We start from the raw sequence: 26,386 nt of genomic DNA, 5'->3' as shown, positions 1-26,386 counted from the left end.
TAGCCAGGCGTCATAAATTTCACTTTTATTTCCCCTGCTATCATCAGGTGTACAAATGTGAGATCTGGTTTTCTCATTGAGTAGATTTAAGACTCTCCTCGTCTTCGGCCATTGGCTCCAGCGTCATAAATCTCACTTTCATTTCCTCTGTTATCATCAGATGCAATTTGTCGCCGTAATAATCGGGAGCTGTAATGTGCTGATTATGAGCCACTTAGTGTAGCTCTGCAGCCATGCTTAGTTAGGCCTGCTGGGATTTTTAATTTTAGATTGATTCAGACAATCGTTATCACTTGCAGTGTTAGCCCTGACCTTAATCTCGGCTTGCAAATGTCAGTGTTTGGCCGCATTTTAGTCAAGAACGAGTTCCGCCTCCGCACTAAAGCATGAGACTATTTCAGTTTTGTTTCGCACTTTCATATTGCAAATATTGAACAGTGAGCGGTGTTGACTTCTCCTGATGCTGATTTAGATAAGTACCGTTTTTGTTAGGGGTTATGCATCCCTGACCACCTCTTTGACGGAATGACTGGAAATGCCTGTCTGAGGTGTAATTGGGTTTTAAGAGTGGAATCCAGGCCCATTGGATTATGCACTGCATGCAGGGGAGCTAATTGAGTTTGGACCCTGCTGGCATACTGCACGAGCACTGGAAACATTTACCCAACATTAAGCCCCAATTAGGCTTTTCGGGATTGGAAACTTGTTGCTGGATGATGGGAAGATGCTGATTCCCGACAGACTGCGCTGTGCAGTTTCTCTCCACTAAATATGTATGGTCCGCTAACAGCTCTGCTCGTTCCTGTTGAACTGATGAACTTCCTCTGTATTTCCACGTTCTCGCACAGCACAGGCTACAGTGCAAAGCAGTCCCTCTGCTCTAAGCTGGAAGTCTACAAGTCTGAGTGTGTGCGCATGCTCTCCCTCAGCTCAGAGGAGCAGCTAATGCAGTTATATAATAGTTAGCGCACCCGGCGTCTGCTGTGAGCCAAATGCCAGGCCGGTCTGGTTACATAAACTCGTCAGAGTCATATTGTAGCACTCCGGAGCGCTCACACCACAGCGTGTCCCCGCTCCTTTCACTGTCTCTTCCTCCGTCTCTCACTTCCTAACGCCGTTTTTCTTTGCTTTCCCATCCTCTCGTTTCTACACCTCTCCTCGCATCCACCCCTCCCTCTCAACCTCCCTCGCACTTTTCCTTTCCTTTTCCCCTCTCCGCTGCAGAGCTGTTCTCAGCCACGAGAACAAAGAGTTTTTGTGCTGGATGCAGATGCACAGACAGCTCAGAAAATATAAGACACAAAAGAGCAGGACTAACTGTACGCTCACAAGTGCATTCTCCAGTGAAACATCAGGACATGTGCAATTCAGTTGCTGGATGCCTTGGCAGTGACGATGGGTGAGTCAGGTGAAGAGATAAGCTCCGGCTGCCAGTTACCACAACTCGTGCACTCTGATGTCCACTGGCCTTTGATTACCATTTGATCTCCAGGAATGCCTTTCTCATTGACCTTTTGCATCTACCTCCTATAAGTCCCTACTTATGGGCCCACAAATAGGAGAAGGTCAGAGAGCCATGGTCAACAGATCAGCACCCGTTGCAGCCGGGTGTCTGCCAAAAACTGCAAACTAGAAGTGAGCAGATCGATCCAAATATCGATAGTGTCCATCCCTAAACTTGTATTGATATTGGAACGGTACTAGCACGATAGCAGGATAGGCTTAATACTTATGTGTCTGTCTCTGAATCATACCCAATATGATTTAGAGACAGACACATTTACATACCAGGCCTGTTATAACGTTATATCAAGCAATTATTGTGGAAAGTAAAAATCAGTAATCAATTGGCCATTAAAATGGGTTCAACTTTGGCTAACTGATGATCATTCATCTCATAAACATAACACGGTTCCCTACATAAGCTCCCTTTAAAGGTTAAAAGTATCCTTAGGGATATCGTTACATTGGCCCTGTATTTACTTGGTATCGGGTCCTAAAACTGCAGAATGGCACAGCACCCTTGCGCAATTGAAGTTAATTCATTTATGGTTTCAGCTCATAACAAATCATTGTTAAGATCTTTTGTGTGATGTCATCTCAGTCACTCGTTCAAGTAGACTGTTGTGGTACAGGATGGAGGTGTGCGGTGATGGTGTAGGTCCACGGAGGAAAACAAAGTGGATAAACGGCTCAGTTTGACTCCAGAACTCTCACGCTCACTGCGCGAGCTTGTCTAGCTAATTAGAATTAACAGCATTAACCAGGAACCGCTCCTCTCAACCAATGGCGTCCTTCTACAGCTTATGATTATTCATGAGGCGGGGCACGGCGCGCCAGCCCACTGGTGGAGGCTGACGGGAGGGCGGTGCCCACCGGACCTACCGCGCGGGGTGGTGCGGAACCGCGGAGTGTGTCTTGCGTAGGGCGAGATGTTGTTTTTTTGTGGCGATCTGCTGAACGTGGCATCGCTGTCCGGTCTGACACAACAGTGGGAAGCACAACCAGCCCCTCCGGTCCTCCCTGCACAGAAACCCGGGCGCACAGCAGCTGATCCCGGCGCATCACAATCCAGGAAATGCGGACTTCTGGCTCCTTCGCAACGGGATAAATGGCTGCAGCGCCAGCACTGTAGCAAGCTGGTAAATATGAACCGTGTCGGCTGTTTGTTACTTACTTTCATTTGGCTTGTGGTGCTCGTCAGAAAGAAAGCGCGAGAGAGACAGAGAGGGGAGGGGTACACGGTGTGAAGTTGACAGCTGATCCCGGCCGTATTTTATTTTATTTTTGGTGTTTATTTATTTTGAAAAGCGTGAGTGTGATATGAAGTTGAGCGATGCGTTTTGGTGATAAATGATTAAAGATGTGTTGCGTGTAGCGGACCCGAGCAGCAGAGCGAGTTTTTTTTTCCCCTTTTCACCAAAGTACTGTACGCTGAAGTAGCGGCAGGGGCGCTGCACATATACAGCTGACAGCATATGCTTCATCATGCACCTTCACTCACCCCGGCTGTCCTCAATAGCTAACCGGCTGAGGAGAGCAGGAGTGGTGGGGATGGGGGGCTAGCACACGCACGCTACGCATAAACACGCGATTCACGATCAGGCCTGTGAAGTTATTTGTAATGGGCTACACCTACACTTGGCAGATTTTTGGACGATGACATCATGCTTTTGTACTCTGTTGATCTGCTTTTATATGATAGATGGGCTCAGTTAACAAAACAGGTTTTTTTTTGTTGGTCTTTTCATCTACTTGAAGTTGTGTCATTGAGTTTTAGTGTAACTCTATCTGTCTGTGTAAAATCAGAAGTTGGCATAAGGCAAAGTCATGGTTTTGCACCTCTGATGTTACTTTTACAGGAAGTGAGATATGGATAGATAAGATAAGATAAGATAACCTTTATTAGTCCCACACGTGGGAAATTTGTTTTGTCACAGCAGGAAGTGGACAGTGCAAAAGTTATGAGGCAAAAATTAGAATACAATAAGAATAAATACAGTACACAACTGTACAGAATAGAATAAAATAAAATACTATATACAGTAGAATAAAATAAAATAAATATACAATAAGATAAAAATAGAATACAAATACAAATACTATATACAACTGAGTAAAAATACAACGATGACAGAAAGGATTATTGCACTTAGTATTATTGCATATGTATGGATGTGTGTGCTTGATCAGTTAAAGTCTTTATTATGGAGTCTGACAGCAGTGGGGAGGAAAGCATTGAAATCTGAAATCATAGCACTTGAAATCTGTTGTTCTGTGTAGATGAAGACCACAGCCAGCTGATGCTGTCTCGTTTTTGTTTTGTTTTGTTGTGTTTTACATAGGAGATGAGGTTCAGTACCTCATCAGTGCAAGCATTTGAAAAGGAAACAAACACAGCAGCCTCTATGCTGCAGCGTCCTTGGCGACGTCTGCCAGCTGTACTCTTTTAAGTCCCACCACAAAGATACAGTAAGATGTCACACCATAGTAGTAAAGGTGGTGTGGGGTGAAAAGGGAGAGAGGCCTATATGCAATTATTTCTTAGTGAATCAGCAGAAAGTGGCGAACTTACGGTGCTCCACTCTGGCCTGGATCAAGACCAGTTTGTGGTGTTGCTGGCTGAAGGAAGGCGCTAGCTCAGCAGGCACCTGAGGAGAGCGCCGCTCCATTTCCTTGCAGAATTCCAAGACTGTTCGCGTCGTGGAGGATTTGGTCATTGGACAAAATACCTGCTGTCAGAGATTACTACGTCTTAAAGTTGGAAACGAAGGTCTTGCAGAACCTGTTTTTATATATATATGTGTGTGTGTGTGTGTGTGTGTGTGTGTGTGTATACACACAAGTCAACGGATTAGCAATGCCAGTTCACTATATAAAAAATATTCAGTGTCGTAGCTGAAGTCTTGAGCAATAAGTTTGATCAGGCACAATAAGAGCAAATATAAGTGTCAGGAGTAACAGTGATTACTAAAGAACTTCGACTCTGCTCTATGTCTTGGTGTCTCTCCCACTGGCACGAGTACCACTTGAGAAAACAGGCCAGTTCTGGTCAATTAATAACAGCTTATACCCCATATCCCTACTTTCACGTGCACCCACAGTCACCTGGCATACCCTCTGCAGCTCTCGCACTCTCACTCAACCTTGCAGGTGGCAACGTGTTGATTTACTGCATGAAATGCCATTGGCAGCAAGGGGTCTTGTCGAGTTCCTGCTCAAACCTTCAGATGCATCCCCTGCAGACAGCAAGGTCTGATAAGCACTGTAGCACCGGAGCAGGAAGGTCGGGGAGCATGTGTGGTTTTTTTCAAAGCGAGCTTGGCAGTTTAGACTGAACCTTTAACGCGAAATGTTTCACGGACGGCGTCACACCTTTCTACGAAAATTCAAACCGAGCGTTGGCTCTGGTGCTGTTGGTGTGTGCGAGCAGGTTTAAGTCTTGTTTTCTTCGAGAGGATGTTGAGGGGTTTTATTGGGATCTTCATGGGGGAAAAAAGAACACATGTTGAAGATGTGTGGTAAGAGGGCACATCTTTCATCTCTCTGTGGCTGGTCACTAATCCTGTTCCTCCGAGGCACCGGAGAAGAATAGATGCACTGTAGTGCTCAGAGGCAGTAAACAGTAAACCAGGAACAAGTCTTGGATACACAAATTGCACAAATGCACACAGAGTAAAATGGAGGTCAGGAGTGCCAATCTGGCAACTTCACAAATGCCCCAGTAGCCCAATAATCCTTTTGCAGGCATTCAGTAACACTGTAATGCATTCTGAATATTAAAAAGCATTTTCTTCACTTATCTAGCCCTGTGGCCTTCTGTGTAGTGCATGACTCTGCTTTGGTGTCATTTAGGTCAGTGTGTGTGTTTGTGTTTGTTTGCAGGGGTTACAGTTGTTTATCAGTGTCTGGCCTACACTCAGCCTCCTACCCGGGCCTGTGTATTGGCTGGCCCCTTCAAATGGAGTTTCTTTGTGTTTGCCAGGCAGGGACCAGAGTCTGTGCCGTATGTGTGTTAGTGCCGCCACCTGGCCCGCTCCCAGGTGTGCTCGTCCAGGTTATACAATGATAATCTTGGACGGTGATGTCCGTGCAGGCAGTGAAGGTTCTTACAGGAAGAGAAAGCGCAACAAAGTGGTTACTCGCTCGAACACTCCCTCCGTAAGCGTTAATCATTACCCACTCGAGCACCATTGGTAGCCAAGTGGAATGTCGAGAGGTTTGCTGCACGTAATGACAATCCTTCTTCGAAAATAGGCGACAAGTTGATTACATCCTAACTCCCAACTTTTCTCGAGACCCAATAAATTGCCATTATCACCAGATTTGTATTTTCTGTTGTCGTCTTTAGGATATGCAACAATCTGTGTGTTTTCTCCTTATATCAACACGGAGGGCATTTTTGTGCACGGGGTTCGCTGTCTGCAGCGGCCGGCATTTTGCAATACTTATTGTTGTAGTATGATTGTAAGCCTCTGTGCTCCACACCACAGGTATGTCTGAAAGGGGGCTCCGCCAGGATATCACTGCTGAGCTTTGTGTAATACTGGGGGCGAGGCTGATCAGTGCTTGAAAAAACACAAAAGCAAAAGTGATAACACGCACGATAAAGTTTCAGCTTTAGAGTTAGCAGTTATGTGAAAGAATTAAATCGCACTTTTTGGAGGTCAGGCATATAATCCTCCAGTTTGTTTGTTTTTTTTTTGCATCTGTTGGCTTGAAAGAAAGAGAACGCACCCAGTGTGCGTATTGATCGATGGTGCAGGCAAGTTATTATATTTCACTACCAGATATCTCCACCACTTTCCAAATCTCTCGCTTTCACTTGCCGACTCCCAAGACACCGCTCTGACCACACCCCTCAGCGTGCAATGCATCTGCACAGATTGCAATCTCCAGATGATGCCTGTTCACCGCTCTAATCTGTGTTCATTAACTGACACCTGCAAAGATAACTAGTGTTTACCTCTGCTTTAACTTCTCTGAAATCCTATTGCTGTGTCCTCAGATGCAGGCTCTCAATCTGTCTCATCTTATATCAGTCCCATGAGAGTGTGTAAACTATGCAGGCGATGCAGACACAGTGCTGAACACTTATATAGTTATATATATATATTTATATGTGTGTGTGCATGTCCTCATACTAGCTTTCCCTCCTCTCTTTAGAGCTGATTTCTCTCCTCTCCTCTAATGGAGTCCTTTGTCTCAGTGAGTAAGGCACTCCTGCAGGAGCAGTAAGTGAGGATTGGAGGGGATTTCTGCTCCGCAGGAGGGTAAGAGGGCTTTGGGAGGGCAGAATCCTTCCAACCCTGCCGTGGATCTGCCGAGCAAATCAAGACAGCAGGCGATGCTCCAGCACAATCCTCCCCAGCCATGTCACTGTCACTGAAGTGGGGAGGGAGGGAGAGTGCGCCGTTCTTTCTTACTTGCTGTGCCTTACATGATGTGAGCTGTGTTGGCTTACGGGGAACTCCGGGGCATGCCCTTATTTATTTATTTCTTTACATATATTTGCCATGCCCTGCGGTGTGATCCAATATATCGGTCGAACCGGTGAATACGATGCTGTATTAAAAATATAATTAATCTGAAAAATGCACATGTGGGCTGTGGGCTGCACACGTGCATCTATTTGCTGTTTCTCACAGTCTTTCTAGGCAAGCTATGCCCTGACGTTGTCAGGTAAGGTCATGCAAAGAACACCTCACTTTAGATGCTGTTAATTATGCAAGAGTGTGGTCAACTGGTGTCAGTTGGGAAGGCCATTCTCTCTTTATACTTTAAAGGTCATGAAACTCCCCACATTTTGGTCTGCGTTTGTTCTGTGTTAGCACCAAATAGCTCGTGTTTTTTGTGGTTTTGTGATGCTGCAGATGCTTTGTTGACATCCTGTTTGAGGTTAAAACTACCTTTATAAGTCTTCAGATTTTGCAGTTGTCAGTACACTGGCATTAAAAGGAGGCGTATTGACACACGATGTGTTTACATACACTCTGCACACTTAGATGTATTCTGTACGTGTTTGCCTGTACGATGTTTTTGCTGATGTCTCCATATTGCAGCCCCTAAGCGCGGGTGTCTGTTTCACCTAATTGAAGGTCAATATTTGCATGAGCATTCCTACAGATAACTTTCCTAGCTTGGCCTAGACAGAAGACAGAGCGACTGCTGTACTTCAATAAAATCAAAGTGCCTGTCATATTCCAGTGTAACACTGTCAGATGTATCTCTTCACGCTACATTGGTGCCGTTCCAAAGCAAAAGGTCTTTCCTTGCTTGCAATAAGTGCAGGGGATACGGGGGGTGGGAAATCTTCCTGGTTTGATTTTGTCGAACAGGTTTGATTTATTTAGGCAAGGTCTAAAATTTGCAAAGATTACAGGTTATTTTGTTAAATATGTCCAGGAACTGATTCAGAGGAACTTTTTTTTTCACTCGGATAATTCACCAACTTGTGGCAGTCTCCCTAATCTGATGTCGTTTTTTGTCAGGCTTTAAATGAAATAAATCCAGAAAAATGTAAAAACAAAACTTGTTTTTGTAGCACAGCTTTGAGTCACTGTTTTTAATAGTCAATCTAAGTCGAGTTAAGCTTTTAAAATAGCTCCATGTGATCAACAAACCCGTGTTTTTCACAGGCAAACAGAAAAATTATCACCCTGGCTGTCATTGTAAAATTCCACCAGTCCACAGACCCGTGTTTTCCTGTTTATTGAGGAATTAGCGTTATTATAGGTGTGCTTCACTTTCTGGCTTGGCCTCTAAATGAGGAGGGAGCTAAACAGTGGGCTTTCTGACACTCTGATTGTCTAACTGCTTGCATTTTGTTGCCTCATTTTAGAAGCAGACGGATGCAGTTTGGCCCTGAAAACTTTGGGCTGTGACAGAAATCTGTTTGTCTTCTTAGCCTGAAATAATGTTTTAGTTTCTTGTTTGTTTTTGTTTTTGTTTTGTTTTTAAGTTTAAATTTTAAATTTCAGGTCTCAAAACCACGTTTGCTTTTTTAGTTGTCTGTGTGAAAAGCCTCATAAATCCTTACTGAGACGAGTTTATCCGTCAGCCTCAGAATTAACCAGAAGGCCTGCAAGTATGTGAAGGATGTCCACAACACGCCGTGGCTTTAGTGAAGTAATCTCATGACACATTTGTGACACAATCTGAGCGGATCAGCAGGCAAAGCACGAGCCCCATTATTAGGGGATGTGTGGAAAGAAGGAAGAAAACTGTCTTTTATATTTTGGCTCTTTTTTTGTTACACAATTGTAAATATATTTCTTTCTGCACTTATCATAATGACCACGAGGTATTTGACACACACACACACACGCACGCACACGACTGTCTGTACCATGCTTCCTCTAGAAACTTCCTCACCCTGGGAGAGGATACTCCCTTCCCTCTCTCCGCCTCCTGCCAGTGCAAAACCCCAGAGCTGCTGACACAGACTCACCCAGTGTAATTGGGAAAATAAACAGATGATAGAAAATGGGAAAAAAAAAAAAAGCATGTGGATGTTTATCCACAACTGGATGCTAAAAGTCTTGGCTTTCCCGGGAGCTAAGATGAATGAGATGTGGGTAAAGTTGGGAGGAGACCCCTCCCAAAACACAGGGCAAACTGTGGAGGCTGAAAATCCTGCAAAATAAATCTATCCATCCATTCCTTATTCGCCCCTTTTAAAGGATTTGCAGTACTATTCAGCTAGCGGCACGCAGCGGTGAAATTAAATTAACTGGGTGTTATAAGTCAAGTCATAATTAAGGATTTGCCACCATAACAAAAGCAGACGACTGCGGGAGACATGAGAGCGTTTATTTTTGGAGGGAAAAGACAGAGATTGCTGTAGGAAGCTCTTCCTAAGTCTGAGATGTTACAGTGGTTTTTATTATGTAATCCTGCTGTCCTCAACAACCTCAAACAGTCAGCAGTCCCAATGTTTGCACCCAGGTAGTCCCCCACCTCCTCCCTGTTTTTTCTCCCAGCTTTGCTCCGTCAGCACAGTGCTAGGGAGCAGCCCCAGCTTAGTCACTGCAAACGCTGTTTTGTTTTTTCTCATCAACATTCTGCAACTCTAATATGCTTAATGGTAGTGCCCTTTTCCTCTGAGGACGCCCACCTTCTCCTCCCCGTGCCTTCTATGTCTGCTTAATGACAGGTTTCCCAGCCAGGAAAGAGGCCAGAGCTAAAGGAAAAGTTGGGTCATTAAAGCAGTCTTACACCGTCACAGGGGTCCTCTGGCTCAGTCTGACACCAGCTTCCACAGAGAGCGCTTGAGATGCACGGCTGGAAGCATGCGTTGAAGTAAAAGACAGAGGGAGAGTCCTTTTCTCTTTGTTTCGCCAGGCCCAGTCTCTGTTTCGCACTCTCTCAACAGCCTCCAGGTTTTAGTGGATGCTCACAGCAAATCTGAGAAGCTGATATTCACGAGCTGGAGTGGCAGGGGCTGGATTCCCACTCGCAGCACCCTAAGTAGAGTGTCCATTACTGTGGGAGTGCCTAAATAACACAGAAGAAGGAGATCAGGAGAAACCCTAGTGAGGGTTTGGGAGAGGACGGGGGCTGGAGGGTGTAGAATGGAGAGCTGCATTCTCCACTGAGATTGTAAACCCGGACTGAAATTGCTCTGCAGGATTCGATGGTTAGGTGCATGGCGTGCACTGTCTTATGAGTGCGAGCTGTGCGTGTTGCAAGGATAGAAACTCTCTTTCACTGGTTACAGTTGTAACTACTGTTCACGGGGAGCATGGTGAAACACGTGTCATAGGTTAACTGCTGTTTTCATCAAGAAGTTGAAAACGTTTTTTTCTTCTCCTCAACTTTTTCTTCTTTCTTTCTTTCTTCCTTTTTTTTTTTTTTTTTTGCTCATGAAGCACTAAACCCAGGAGCTGTGGTTTGTTTTGTTGAGGGTACCGGTGTTTTACCCCATCAATCTATGTAATGCACAGTTTATTGCTTTTCTGTGTAACTACAGTGTTATCAGATTATCCCCAGTGCAGTTTTTCATGGTGACTAGTGTGCTGCATTGTATTCTGCCTCTCATTTGCCAAGGCCTGCTGACTGTGTGTCACCGAAACGCGCCCAAATACCGACGTTATCATTTTAAAGCCAAAGGTTGTAAAATGCAGCAGGTTCTTCTATGGGTGGGAGTGCAGTAACACACTTTCTACTGTAACTGCTTAACACCCTGTTACTGAAACCGTCCAATTCAGTAATCTTTTTCACATTTTAGTTAAGATTTAAGTTAAGATTCATGCCGAAGCTGACAACACATGCCAAACCACAGTTGCTGTACTCACAGGCTGGGCAGGTCTGCAAACTGATGTTCATTTTTTTAATCTATCAGTTTATGTTTATGGTATCGGTACAGGAAGTGTTCTCGCTGACTTTCAATCAGTCGTCACTCGTCCACTTGTCTTTCGCTCCATCTTCTCAATCAGAGCCTCCTTGATTTCGCCGTTTTTGCAGAGAAACTGTTTTACTTCGACGGTATGCACAGTCGATGTTTTCTTTTTTTTGAGTCAGACTGCTACAGTAATGAAAGTTATCCTATCTGAGAGTCGGCAGATTCGATTTTCTGTCTTTAGATTAGATTTTCACTCTCAGTTTAGCGGCTCACTGGAGGGCACATCTTGCCATTTGTTTGAATTTTGTGGGTTCAGACTTATGACTTGCTCATCAGCTTTTTACATGGTCTCTAAACAAGTTTCCGTACTTTTAGAAAACTCTGTCTATCTGTTACCGGAGTACACGGCCTGTTTTCATCTTTTACTCTTTTCACGATGACATTAAACACTCGGGTCCAGTTCAACCAAAATAAACCTTATTTTGGTTGAACTGATTTGTTTTAAAAATGCATTTAATTGAACTCTGGTGCTGTTCTCAATTCATGTGCTTTCTTTTAGTTGAAACTAGACTGGATCTGTAGAAGCTGACCATAAAAACCAATGAATCAAACATGCTCTTCATCAGGGTTTCCCTTATTTTTCAGCTTTCTAGAAAATGAACAGACTTTAGTGACTTATTGATTGTTTAGCTTGTAGTGTGAATGCAAACACTTGCACTTGTCTTTGTTACAGACTGAAAAGAAGACAGAAAATCAAGTCTGTATCTTTTAATCTTTGTTCCACGTTCTCCTACCTCACAATATTGACACTCTGGCAAACACCGCCTTACTGCGTTATACGTAAATACTTTATTCAGCTAGAAGAGTAACCTTCACACCATGCAGTAAACCTTCAAGGCTGCATGATGACTAAAAAAAAAGATGATCTAAATCTAATATCAAAAATAGCTCCTCCTCAAATCAAGGGCACAGATTTGTTTTGTAAATTTAGAGTTTGTTGAGTTTTCTGAGAGGTTCATCTAAAAGTGCTCTCTGGGTCCAGCAGTGGTAAATAAATGGCCTGTATTTGTATAGCGCTTTTCTAGTCCCTAAGGACCCCAAAGCGCTTTACACAACCTGTCACACACACATTCACACACTGGTGATGGCAAGCTACATTGTAGCCACAGCCACCCTGGGGCGCACTGACAGAGGCGAGGCTGCCGGACAACTGACCACCACCAGTAGGTAACAGGTGAAGTGTCTTGCCCAAGGACACAACGACCGAGACTGTCCAAGCCGGGGCTCGAACCGGCAACCTTCTGATTACAAGGCGAACTCCCAACTCTTGAGCCACGATCTCCCAGAATGGGGAAAATTAAATCAGACAATCTGTCCAGCGTGCATGAAAAGGCATCTCCTCCTGTCCAACTATGATATAAAAGCTTAGCATGTAAGCTTGTTACATGGAAGCCATCCAGTTAGAGCTTTTCTTTTCCTTAGAAGAGCAGTTCAGCAGTTTGGAAACACACTTATGAGCCTTCAGTGGATATTTAAAGTCGGAGTCGTTTGTTATGGTAAAATGCTTTAGTATAATACAGACACACAGTCAGTCACAGCTCTGTCCAGTAATAAAAACCTGCCTGATTTTTAAACAGGTTAAACAAATCACTGTTTTAAGGAGATGCCTTATGAGCTTTGTGAGAGGTGCCGAAACTGAAACAGCCCATCCGACCTTCGTACCCTTTTAAGCTGAGTGGCTTTAAGCTGTAGCATCATGTTCAATGGTTAGATATGAGCGTGGTATCATGTTCCCTGAAACCGCTTTAACCGCATGTTTAGTCTGGAAGACACCTGTCAGCTTATCACGCTGAGCTTCACCTCTCAGTTAGCCTGCCATCCAATTATTGTTGAGTGTGCAGGATTTCCCCATCATCCAGTGATGATTTTAACCACCTTATTTGCTCCATTTCTCACTGCTGTCTCTACAGTTTATGCTGCACAGAGCTTTGCTCCTTCACCTGGTCTGTGAAACTCCAAGGGGATCTCTGATTGGTTGCTATTTATAAGACTTTGTCCCTAAACACTTTGATTTAATCTGCAGGGTTGGAAAAGCCTCTGTGTTCATGCCACTAAGTATCTATGTACTTATTTAAAAGGTGGACGGTACGCAAAGCAAATGGTGCCAGGCAGCTAGTTTCTTCCAAATTCTCCGGTGGAACCGGAGTACCACATTTAAACAGGGAGATGTAAGAGTCTGAGTTTTGTGACTTGCATTGTCAAGGTGTTGTTTTCAGGTGTTGTTGTGCCTGTGTTAAACTGCAGTAAGAGTATTGGTTAGGATAGCATTTAATTAATTGGTGATAGAATTGATACTTTTGCTTCGTCATGCACTCTATCATGCTCGATTCTCACAGAAAACATTCTGAGCGGTAACATAATGATCCACTGTGTGTATACTGAGACAGAGAAGCCTGTGAAGCCCGGCTTAGGGCAAGTTCAGAGACCGTGCTTCAACCTGGATTGGATGACAAATCAGCCGTACATAACCAGAGAAGAACTAGCAGGAAATCAATGTGTCTGTCCACCTATCCTACATCAATACAGTGTCTCATTTGCTCACCATATGCCTGTTGTTTTTGCTGTCTTTCTCTCCTTCTTGTTCTTTCCCTTTCCCCCCCCTCTCATCCTCTCTCTATTTTCTCGCTCTCTCTGCAGTGTGGTTCTTTGAAAGCACACTGCAGACAGCATCTCTATTTTAAGGACACCTTTGTTTCTCTGCTTTGTATTCAAATGATCAGGCTCGCAGGCAGAAGGATGCAACTCTGGAGACGGGAGGGATGGAGGGAGAGGAGGGAGAAGAGGTGGCGAGTTGGCTTTTGGAGTCAGGTTTCCCTTAGAGGAGATCTTTACGGGCCGATAACAAATGGAGGAATGCACAGTTAATACCCCTAAAGCGGGTCACATGACCTTTGGGCTCAATTACCTCTAGTTTGGGTGGTCAGGAGAGAGAATAATGCTCATCTACAGCGCGTGTGTCACATACCGTAAACGCACAATATGACACTTCATGAGCAGCGTGTCTTTGTAGTGATACGGCAGCGTTACCATCCCAAACGGCCAAACTAGACTGTACATCCCAGCGTGAGTGAGTGTAGCCAGTGACACATTTCTGTCTGTCTGGGGCATTTGGTTTGCAGGAGTTTTTGCCATGGTTCATCTAAAGCGTAAACAAAGGCATCACACATAAATTCTGGATCTCTCACACACTTGTTAATAGCAAATTACCTCCGTAAAGCAGCACTCGGATTTTGGTATTGGAATGAGAGACAAGTGCAAGTGTTTGCTCAATGCTGGCACTTTGTTTCTAAGCAGCGTGCAAGTGTTGACACACTCATCTTGACATCTTAATTCTTCCTACCACGTGTTTACAGTACAGTGAAGCTATGTTTCTTTAGCTCTCTAGGGTTTTCAGCTGGAAAGACGAGATGAACGCAGGGAAAGCAGCACGATGATTATGCACGTTTGTTCTCATTAAACCTTCAGTATATCCATATTCCATCTGTCTTGTGTTATCAGACTGGATATGATTTCATCAAGCAAAAACGACAAGCTTTCCAGTTGAAAACTTACAGTATAGTGAGATAAAAACATATCAGGGCAGGTAGATGCTTTATTTGATGCTCTGGTTTGGTTTAAATACAATCTGAATACATTTCTTTACTTTCAGCGCAACGGTGGTCAAATATTTCTGTATTTATTCATTGTGACAATTGTTTTTCACCTTGTTAGTGTGCAAGGAGTGCGGCCGATTGGCAGCCTGTCCCAAGGTCTCGCCCTATGATAACTTTACCCTCCCTCGGACCTTAAATTGGATACGCTGAAGCTGGATGGACTGATGGATGTTTGTGGGCATCATTCAGTTTCCAGGTTTTGGAAAGGTGGTTTGTGGCATTTGATCGCAGATGTTGAGGATGGGGTGCAATGCTGACAGCGTTAATGCTCACGGAGCTGGGAAAATTAAAAATCTCATCACTGTCATTCATAATTGCTTAAGGGAAAAGTAAAAACTTATAACACTTTTCTGCATCTGTACATGTTCATGACTCCACAAAGAAAACGTGCAGTTTGACTTTTTGTTTCGATTTCTGTGCGTGATTGACTAACTGTTTCATTCAGACCGGGGGCATTGGTCTCAAGACACAGAGGCTGAATATTGTAAATGCATTTGACAGCCTTTTAAAGTTGGTCTCAGATGGCAAATGGATCATTGAGGACAGGTTGTAGGCACTTTATGAAAACACGAAATGACCACATGCGAGAGCCTTCTCTCTCTCTCTGTCCCTGCCTTTCTCCTACGCATTTGCACATTCTGTTCTTCTCTGTCTTGTTATTCTGCGTCTCGCACTCTTTCCTTCTCTCTCCATAACACACACCTCCACTTTCAGAGAAATAAACACACAAACAGACGGGTTGTGGCACACGGCGTTTGTATATAAGCGCATCGGGTCTGGAGGCTGACGAGGCGTTGATGCGTCAGGAGAGGCTCTGCTGACAGGCCACTAATGCAGCGTGGCACCAAGCAGAATGGTCAGCAGGGCCTCGCAGTGGAGGAGGGAGAGTAAACTGTAAACCGACACTTAGACTGAATGGAGTTGTTTGTCACTGTGGGTAGCAATTACTTGGCCTGGGCTAGCTTTGAGTAAACTCCCTGATCAGAAGAATGCCCTTCTGCCAACCGAGCAACAGGAAGGTGGGGACCGAGGTTTGCTGTGTTGCTACTTTCTGTAGGCCAACTGTCATGTTTGAACACACTCAGGGTGAGCGTCCACCTGTTGACTCTTCCCCCGTGTCTGTGTTTGTGTAGGCCTCAGTAAAAGCACGAGCAGCTCCAGCATGGCGGCGTGAATTAACAAAATAACCCCTTACTTAGATGTGCAGATAAAGCTTGATGCCGGGTCACGCACCAAGCAGCCAGCGCTAAGTCGTACCTGTTGCAGCTTCACACAGGATGCAGTACAGCAGCTGCAAAAAGAGGAACTAGCACCGGCTTTTCCATCGCTGGGGAGCAATCCACTTGGGTGACTTCATCGAGAAAAATAGATCGATTCAGCAAAAACAAAAGTAACCGCACCAAGGGATCGCTGTCACAAGATAAAAAATCGCTTGATGTGGGAATCTATAAACGCAATCAGGGTGCTCTTTGACTATAGCATATTTCCCCCCTCATTGTTGGGTAATCTGAGAACTTTCTAACCTTTTTATACAGGTAACCTGCCAAGAGATTCAGGTGGATGCTTTTCACGTGCTCGTCACATGGCTTTAATACCAAGAGCTGCATCTTTGTCCCCTTTCCTTTCAATTAACTGGACACCTTCATCTCATCGCAGGTTTGCCTCGAGCCAACACTTTTCAGTTCGCACCACAACTAAGAGAGCAAATTTAAAGCAGCCAAGTGTGAACGGCGGGTACGGTGGGCTGCGTGGGAGACTGTGCACTGTGATCTTGACATCTACGCATCACTGAAACTTGCGAGCGCTGGGAGGACAGCTTTTGAAAATGTCAGTTCCTCTTTCTATATTTATCTGCTCAAGCTAACCCCTCCCTCCCTCCCTCCACAATGCTTTGTCACTCTTGTATGTCATTTGCATGCTGCAAGTTATGCATTCAGATGTGTGGCACTGAGCTGTCCGAAGACAGGTTTTGTTTCTTTTTTTCCGTTTGTTTCACTTCTGTTACAGTAACTCCCCATTCAGCTGCAATGCGTTTGCTCACTTTGAAGTTGTTACATGTCAGAAGACCCTTTTTGCCTTTGAAGTGTGAGTCAAAATGATCTCAGAAGACTTTTACTAATACTGTGCAGATATATAATAACCGGGTTTAGCCGTTACACTAGAAATTGCAAATGATATATTGCCTCTATATATGGTAACACTTACCAATGAGCACCAAGCTACTTTCCATAATCACTACCCTCTGCAGCCATGCGGACGCGATTTCCTGGTAGCTGTCCTCACAATATAAAGCTTACTTTGTCAGATATATAGACACTGGCACTTAATGATGCTACAGCAGCGTGGTAAAGAAAAAGATAATGAGTATGCTGTGCGTGGCTAAAGTTTACCTTCTTTTGTTTCTCAGAAAAGTTAGAGGAATAGCCAGCAAGAAAGGGATTTAGCATTATATTATTTAATATTTAGATTATTTGTTTAAAAAATAAAATGCAGAGGTGCTGAGTGGAAAAAAAAAAGGCTATGAATGCTTTGCAGGGTCACATATCACATCTGCTCTGGGTATGTATCGATCGGCATTAACAAAAGACTTGCATGTTCAACTCCATTAGCTGGCCGCTTGGTTCCCTTTCTGTAACTGGTCATTATAAGATCAATGGGGTTTTTTGATACTTTGGATTTGTAAATTTGGCTTTGCTACACTATATGGACAAAAGTACAGCTATTAATCTTTGAAGTCAGGTGTTTTCAGTCCCATCGCCACTGAGTGTCTTTACAAACATTTGTGAAAGGATAGGTCAATCTAAAGAGCTCATTGGATTCAATTCAGTTCATTGGTGGCATAAAACTGATCATTTTCTTCAAGTTTTCTTTAGATGTTGAAATGATTACAGTGTCGTCTGCATACCTCAGGTTATTAATTAGGCGCCACTGACCACAATTCCTGGCTTCATTCAATCTTGCACATGATGTGCTCGCTGTACAGAGAAAATAGGCCAGGTGGCAGCACACACCCTTGCCGTACACCTCTTCTGATGTTGACAAATTCTCCAATTTCATTGTTGCTTCTGATTGCCGGACTTTGTTCCTAGTAAAACTTCTCCATAATTCTGAGGTCTTTTCCATCATCGTTCAAAGCTAATAATAACTTGATCAAATGTTTATGGCTTCACATAATCAAAACACAAGTACAGATCTTTTTGGACTTGAGTTGCTATTTCTGCAAGAGTTCTCAATATTTATATAGCGTTTGTTGTTCTTTTGCCATCGTCCAGAGCTCCTCTGGCATTAACATCAGAACAGAAACTGAGTGCAGGGAGCTTCATGGCGTGACTTTCATGCTCCTATAGGTGGAGCAGCACTTCTGTCAATACAGTTTATTTCCTTAATCCTGTTGAATGCCAACAAGCAGGTACCCTCGGGAAAAACATGTCCAAAATAGTTATGCTGACAGTTTGTTTTAGATTTATGGATATTTTTCATCGATCAGATATTTATTGATTTAAACCACACATTTATTTTGCTGCTTCAGGCGACATTAGCAGCCACTGGTGGAAGGCACACAAATCTCCAATCTTCCATCGTCTGGAAAATAGTACCAAATGTGCTAAAATGTAGCAATTTCACGTTTTCAGGAAGTGCCTACAACCTGACCTCGACATCCGAATATCATCTCGACATCGCATCAGCATCTTAGTTTGCGATGGATGGATGGACATTTAGAAATGGATGTTGCATTTTAAACTTTGTGTATCACATTAACTGCTGGAGCCTTTGCATGTGGAGTTTCTCCAGGTACAGTTTCCTTTGCTTCCCTCCAGCTTAATGACATGCAGGTTACTTTCGCTGCATGCAGCCCTGAATGTCAGAGCAGTGAACAGGGCAGGCAGCAGATTATCGTCACAAAGAATGTATAACATTATTTAACTCAGGTTAATTGAAGATTCTAAATCGGCCATACGCGTGGATGTAAGCCTGAATGACTGTGCTGCTCTATAATGAGCCAGTGTTCGTTGCCCAGGAGGTACCCAACCCCTGGCCCATCATCAGCTGGGAAAGGTTTAACTCCCCTGCCACCTTAGTGGGATAAGCAGTTCAGAGAATGGATGCATGTTTACACTAAGCCAAGGGATTGTCCAGCAATCCTTTTTCCTTTTAAAATGACTCCATTTGACCTCAGCTGAGCAGTGCTCACTGTTTATTGGAGTCCTACAGTCAGGAGTATAACCTGACGTGTGGCCTGTCAGAGATATTGCTGTGATTAAACTTGTCATACAAAGTTTATATTCTGAAGTGGAGGCTGAGCATGAAACAGTGACACAGTCAGAGTGTATTTTTTTGATTAATGACCAGATTTAGTGGTTTAGTTCTCAAAAGGCACTCTTCTTCTTTGTTTTGTTTTTTTTGTCTTCCAAATATAAACAAACAGGTAGATCAACACCGAGCCACTGCAGCTTTTGTAGACTAGGTACGCTCCCTCTTTAAATGACTCTTATTTCTATCATAATACCACAGCTTTATGGACAGAGGGGTTCAGTTTACTGGAAGACCACAAGTCTGAAATAATCTGCCCGTGGAACAGAGAGAACCCTCTCTACATACTACCGTGTTTGCCCACTTTACTGCCTATGTCTGCAGTTTATGAGGTGAAAGTCCAAAAATATGCCATCTGTATGGTTGTCTGTAAATGCGCAAACCACTCATTTGGTCTAAATTATAGTCTGTGGCCGATTCAAAACGGCACAGTGTTTCTTATAATACAATGTTTGCATTTTAGGTGTTTCTTGTCCCTGCATTATGTTATATATGAAGGTGTCTGCAGTACACATGAAGCTGCCTCGTGTGACCGTACCACAGGGGAGCCTTTGTTTCCATTTACTGTAAATGAGCGCAGCTTTGCATACTGTAAGTCTTGCTTGCTTTGGGCCAGTGGGTAGTATACAGTTACCATTTATTATAGCCTAATGAAAGCTTTATGTCCCACCTTCACAGTTGCTGCACTTCCCATTTTAATTTACTTTTCAAAATATGATCTGTCCTGTTCTCCTTAAGCCATCCTAGCTTTCTTTCTTGCTCCAAATCCGACTGTTTATCTGCTGCTCGTTCCCTGGCCTCACTAATCATTAGGTCTGCGTAAAGCGACTTCCCTGTCAATCACTGCCATAGTGGCAGTTTTGTTCCCAGGCGTCAGCCTCCACCCCCGACATCCCCACCTTCCCGTCAGAAGTCTTCAGTCTTAGGAACAGAGGACAAAGGGATGACGGATGGGTGAAGGTCCCTCACAGGGAAGTACAGTATAGAAGGTGCGTGCTGTAAATGGTGACAATGAGCACATTCAGGGAGACACAATACAGTGCCTCGGCCAGCAGCCTGTGAGAGTAGCCCAGCATCAGGCTAGCACAGTCCCCTTACAGCAGTCAGCCGCACAGAGCCAGGGGTAATCACCAAGTCCTGAACAAAACTGCTATTGAATGCGACCAAATAAAACAAGAGAGGAAACACGAACCAGAGGAGGAAGAATGGGGAGACATGTGGACAATCCAGCCGTGGTGCATGTGGAAGAGGTGACGTAAGCAAAAAAAAACGTGAAGAGGGGAATAAAAAGATGGTGTGTGGCAGAGAAGGTTGAAAAGAGAAGCATGAAAAGAAATATGGAGAGCAATTAGAGCTGGAGACAATCCTCTTTTTCCAGGCGGTGAATCCCAACCAGGTCAGCACGTGTTGCTGGCCTGCATGGATCCATGTTCTCTCTGCCTGCCTTCTGATCAGCGGGCCAGCCATCCGCTCGTTCTGTGTGCCGGCTCGACGCCGTGCGAGTGTGTTTATTTTAGAGTGTGTGACTCACACTTCCTGTGCTCTGCCAGTGAGGCAAAGCTCTGTGGAACAGCAGGACCTCCGTTCATTCTAAATTCTCTCTTTCTCTTTCTGTTTCTCTCTCCCTCGTGTTGCACTGCTGATAGGCCTAGCCCGAGTTCTGCGTAATGCGGGGGCTTGCTTGAATGGATGCCACTCTGGAATTCATTTACAGATGCGGCACAGTGGCACTCTGGCTGGAACTGGAAGGTTTACGTAAACGAGACGCGTCCATGTCAGCAAAAGATTTGTCACTTAGGAACGAAGGCTGCTGCTGTGGCACAGTTGCCACTACAATAAGATAAGTTTGTAGATAAGGAGGCGATAATTGCAAGGAATCGCCTCCAGGGTTCTGCGTTGAAGGGAAAACCCCGTGCAAGACCTGTTTGTAATCCTGTCTGTCGAGGTGTGCCACAGCCGCGCAATGTGACGAGTTAAAGAAACAGCAGCCGACGATCCTGTCCTGATCGTGTAAGCCGGAGGGTTTTGGTTTCACTGTGACGGTTCTGTTGGCACTAAGAAATGTGGCAATTAATGATGTTACTGCAATGAGGCGATTTTTTTTTTTTCAGATGCTCTGTGAGTGTGAGTCGCCTTTACTTTCTTCTCGCCACATCTTTTTCCTCCTCCCTTTGCATTTGTACAGTGGAAACATTCATTTAGTGTCTTTCTCGCTCCCTCTTTCTCCATCTCTCCTTTTTTGCTTCACCCCAAGCCTCTCCCTCTCTCCCTCTCTCTCTCTCCGTCTCTCACTGCAATACACCCACTCAAACAGTCATATCCGCTCTCACTCTCTGGCTCTCCCAGCTTGTCTCACAGTGCCTGTGAAGCGTCTCTAAGGGGGAAGACCAGACTGCTCTGTCAGGTAATCTAAACTCTGTCTGTTTCTTTCCCTCTCACGCTCTCTCTCTTTCTCTATTTGCACCCCACTCACCCTATCCTTTTCTTCCAGCCTTCCTCTCTTATTTTGATCCATCTAATCCATTTAATCTTCCTCGTTTCACCTTCTCTTTCCCTCATCATTACTTTAGTGTACTTGTTAGCCACAGCAAACAGGCTAGTTAGTTATTAAGAGTCACATTGTTGGTTATTGTGTTTGAAATATTTTTTATTGAAATTTAAAAGTTTAGTTTCTTATTTTTGAATAGTCAATAACCAGAAGAGTTTTTTTTTTTAGTTGAAGGATTCAAGTAGTTGTCAATAAGTCTTTTTCTGTGGTTTCTCATTAAGCAAATTACAGTATGCAGACATTACGATACAACTTACAGATTTAGTTAATGTCAGAGTCTCCCTCACCATCTGAGTCTCTGAGGAAGTTTTGTGGAAAAGTGGATGTAAGTGTAGGTTGTCGCCAATTAAAGGTGAAGACTTCTGAGTCAAATTCTGGGTTATAATTCAAACTAAGTCGCTACAAAAGAAACAGATGATTTAAATCCGAGAAGGTGTCAGCCATAAATAAAACAATGCAAACCTGGCAGCCTGCAATTAGCCCAAGTTGTAGTCAGTTAATTGTTGTGGTTGATTTTTGTGAGCAGAGCGGCAGATTTTGTGCTGCCAGAGATGTCATTCAAACACGGAGGTGTGCATTACCCAGCTGAGCTCTCCCTTGTTTGATTTAAAGACCGGTATTGACCTGCAGTTCGCTGGCTTGTGTTTAATCAAAATGAACACGGCGACAGTTTGTGAACTGCCAGTCTTGTTGAAGCCCTGCGAAATCCTTCTTTACACCCAGAGGTACGGCGATCCCAGCGCGTCCCGCAAAGAGCTCAGCGAGGGAGGGAGTGAGTGAGTGAGTATGTGGTGTTTTGTCAGACAGCGTTTTCCTTACCACGCGGCTGACAGCGCTGATATCCCTTGGCGAGTGTGATTTTCAGCATCCGTGGGTTTTTTTCCCCCTCTTGTCTATCAAATCAAACTATTCCTGCCTACGTTTCAGACTATTGTAGCATTTTGGGTCCAAGTTTGATCGACAGTTTTTGGCGATGATGGCAGGGGTATTAGGACTTTTCTCATTTTCCAGTTACCTTACAATTTTAGGAATGCAGTAAAACGTCTGTGAATGCTGAAAATGATCAATTATTGGTTCAAGCTGTCATTAAAAAGAGGTGGGTCAGGGGTGGGAGGGGTGGAGTTAGATGTCAAGGGTCATGCCAACTTGTCAGTGCGTGCACAGGCCAAGCAGTACCTCTCCTCACTTCCTGCTGCCAGTGTGCGTCTGTAGTCAGAGAGGATGCTGGGAGATAAATTTAGACCTCCAGCTCCCTCTCCATCTGCCATTGCTCAGAGTAGGCTGGTTTCCATGGGAACCTGCACCAGGCTGCTGCCAGTAAGAAAGAATGGGATGGGGTGAGATCTGTGTGTTTGTGTGTTTGAAGGGTATGACAGCAGATTTTTTTTAGACAGCACGTAAAAAGGTTTATTAGTTATCAGAGTGCAAAGTATTCCTATGCATTAATCTTATCCGTCATAACCAGCTACATGAATATGTCAGAGTCTCGATGAGGATATGACGAAGGAACACAAAACCCTCCTCGTGGGTCAAGTTTGAACTTTTGACAAAGCTCCTGTGGTGGTTATTGAGCTAAGTGACGGATATACTGAAAGTCAGAATGAAAGTTAGTTGCGTTGTTGTACATGTTAATCGAAACCAGTACAGGAAAAAAAAAAAGTAATTAACAGCCAAACATATTATTTTGCAGATATTTAGCGTTATTTGAAAGACAAGTTATCTGAAATAATGTTTTTCTCTGGAATTTTAGCATTTACTTATATATAGATAAAAAAAAAAAGGTAAAGCTGCAATGTGTAACCACAGCTAAGTACATGCATTTTCTGGTGAGGGTTTTACAGTTTTAGAAGTATAACTGCTGGGCAGAGATGATGAGTGGAGACAGGGTGTGACGGTGTGTGACAGCACGTGTGTGTGTGTGTGTGTGTGAAAGAGATGGAGTGTGAGCTCTTCCGTGTGTCAGGGCTCCCTTGGGTACCTGCAGTAACGTCTGTTTCTGCTGACAAAGCCCCTTTTGCACGCACACACACGCACACACTCTGCACTTGTTGCTCACTCATTCTGCCCTCTCGTCTTTTTGAGCTGGTTGGTTATCGCATTTTTGGAGCAGATATAAAAAACTAGTTCACGCCACAAATCTCTGAATGCACCATAAGGCTGCTACAATGGTTCAGGACAGATGAAATCTTTTTTTTTTTGGGGGGGTGGGGTTTGATCTGACATCACCGATAAAAAGAATATAACACTGTATGACAGCTGCGCTGGCAACTTCCTGCTCGCACCTCAGTCTAGAAATAGAGCAAAGATCGACCTTGCTTCACCCTCATCAGTATGATACAAGGTCTTAATGTGATCTTTTTTTTTTGTTAAGTACACTAGTGTATGTATTAGAATCACGAGGAAGGAAAACCCCTCATCAAACTACAGGAGGATCGGTTGACGGGGGTAGGTCACCTCGGGGCGCTGCGGCTGATTGGTCGGTCAGATCTGTCAGAGTGGATTTGGGGCTACTAAGTATTATAAGGCATTGCTGTGAGGAGGCTAGTGCTGTTCACTGTATGTACTCTGTAAGCGGAAGAGTCTGTGCGTCTGTGTGTGTGTGTGTTAGGGTTTAATGTCGCCTAGACTTTTGCATTCCTTTCCCTCGTCTTCCTGGGAAGGCCTTAACTGTGTGCTTCCCCATTCAAACCTGGCAGTCTAGACTGCCATGAATAATGTAAGCAGTGCTCTTCCCAACCTTAAAGCCTTCTAATTGCCCTGTTTAAGGGCTGCATCAACAGCTATGCTTGGGATCATTAAAATTACACCCTGATAGCCGACTACATGAAGAGAGACATTTATTACGGCAGGGTTAAGGAAGGCTATTTGTCTGCTTTTCTCATGCTCACTGCACAGAATCGTCCTTCTACACACTTTCTTTTTAACTGTCTGTCTGGCTACATTTTTCCTTGTCCTTTTCTTTCTCTCTTTTCTTTAACCCACTATATTTGTTTGTCATTTTTCTTTTCTTAAGCGTGTCGGTATTTACCCTTCAGTCTGTCAACTCTTCATTTACTCACAATCTAACTCATTTTAATTTGGGCCTGGGGAGTAATGTGTCCCCATGACTTAACACACAAAAGCTATTGCTGAACCCTAGACAAAGTCCTCGCGTAAAACTGAGAATATGGAAGCCAGAAAAGTGAAGATGGAGAATTTTAATGCTGTTTTGGTTTGTTATGTCGTGTAATTGCTGAGTGTTGATGGTGAAAGTCTGCTGTAATCAAAGCACTAGTCTGCTTAGAGAAACACACACTGTACAGATAGATGATGGGCCCTTAGCAGATGTGTGGAAACGTGGAAATGGAGCTGAGAATCTGGTGAGCTTTTTTTCCAGGAGGAAGAGTGATTCACTTTCTTTTTATTCCACTTTAAACTGGCTCTAATGAAGGCTGACTGTGCTGTGTTTTTCTAGACATATGGAGAGAGTAAAAGCGTAGCTCGTTATAAAGAACTGTCATTGCTGCCTTGCCACCCCTTGCACCTTAAGCCGCAGTCTTCTGCAGGGTCTGTTTATTCAGCCACTGGATCACTGATTCAGTCTTTTCTCTCTTCCTCATTCCTCAGCTCTCTCCTTCCTAGTACTTTATATGCATGTATAATAGGAAATAGGTACATTTTCACCCCCTTTCAGTCGGTATCTGTGCGGCACGTTAGGTGCATGCTGTCTGCACTGTTGCAGAGGTCTGCAGCTGTGAAGTGAACACACGTGGTGTTCTCCTTCAATGAGCAGTGAAGCACAGATTCCGACACAGGGAGCTGTAAGCACTATCAGCGTCTTAGATGGTGACTGATACTCTGGACGTGACTGTGCTGGGACTGTAAGCAGTTGGGCACGGCTGCTCAGCAATAATGTTATGATTGACCCAATCCATTCCCACAGTGTGTTTTGATTGGCTTTGGTACAAGAATCCCGTGTCTTGAGTTGAGATGGAGTGCAGGCTTGGCAGTAAGTGGGGAAATATTGCAGTACATACATCTTGATAAAATATGAAATTTCATCATAGCCTCATCTCTGACTCTCTGATGAGCTATACTTGGCTCCTCATAAACACAGCTTTTTAGTAGTGTAAGTGTGAAAGTGTAAGTGTGAAAGAGCAGATGAAAGGTCTTACAGGACCGTGTCACTGTAGACTCTGTGTGAAGACACTACTCATAAACACTGCACCCTGGTGGCAGTGTAGTGCGAGAGGCTAACACTGACACCCAGCTGCTGTCAAGTTCTTCTTCTCCACTAGAAAACAACCCCCTTCATTTACACCCTTGAGCTTCGGTGCCAGATCAGATATGCAAGGACTATATTTCGAACATTTGTTTTGACTCTTTGCCCTGACACTGCGGTCTCCTTTTCTGGTGCCTGTAGTTTGGATGTTGACTTTCTGGCCTCGGGCTCCTCAGACTCCTGCCCAGTAAGCAGGCCGTCAGTTAGATATGATTGTGATTCCACTGTTTGGAGTAGAAGTCTTAATTTCTAATTTGTCACAGTCTAAGGAACTCAAGAGCTGTGCACACACCTTGGGGTTGTGTGCATACATCAGATGAGCACATGCTCAGTTTCCCATGTAGAACAGCTTGACCTTGCATTTTAATATAGATTTGCAGTACCCACTATCTTAATAAGAGTTTAAGTGAGGACAGATGAGAGCAATAACTTATTGATGCACTTACCTTGTCAGTGTCGTCATGACAACACTGACCCAATTCAGTAGCAAGAAAGGTAGCCCAATTTCTCATAATATGATATGTGGAAGTATATTTTAATATGACATTTGCTAATAAGACACCAATGATTTTGACCTTCCCCTTTATCGGTGTAACTCTTTTGGTTTTTAAAAGCACACTAAGTCTTCCTCACAGGGCCCACTGTGTTTTCTGTTTCTAAATATGATCTGTTGATTTCTTACTTTTTGACTGCAGTCAAAACAGCAGGAC

General features: G+C 44.0%; 1 protein-coding gene across 3 annotated transcripts in view; it reads left to right on the top strand.

The window, feature by feature from the left end:
• Window positions 1-2,394: 2,394 nt before the first annotated feature.
• Window positions 2,395-26,386, top strand: part of hivep3b (HIVEP zinc finger 3b) — a 40,453-nt gene continuing 16,461 nt past the window's right edge. The window contains exons 1-2 of one of the 3 annotated variants that reach the window (XM_086310937.1): window positions 2,395-2,642; window positions 16,213-16,383. The gene's annotated coding sequence lies outside the window, so the exon portion shown is untranslated. Of the gene's footprint in view, window positions 2,643-16,212; window positions 16,384-20,817; window positions 21,272-26,386 lie in introns of those variants that run through there. The other 2 variants (XM_086310936.1, XM_086310939.1) reach the window with 2 other exon arrangements.

Source organism: Aulonocara sp. 'chitande type north' Nkhata Bay, linkage group LG11, assembly GCF_057382095.1.
Source record: "Aulonocara sp. 'chitande type north' Nkhata Bay isolate Kocher_YH1m ecotype deep benthic linkage group LG11, A_spYH_male_GT1.1, whole genome shotgun sequence".
NCBI lineage: Eukaryota > Metazoa > Chordata > Actinopteri > Cichliformes > Cichlidae > Aulonocara > Aulonocara sp. 'chitande type north' Nkhata Bay.
The sequence above is the reverse complement of the archived record's forward strand: the minus strand, read 5'-3'. Positions and strand labels throughout refer to the sequence as shown.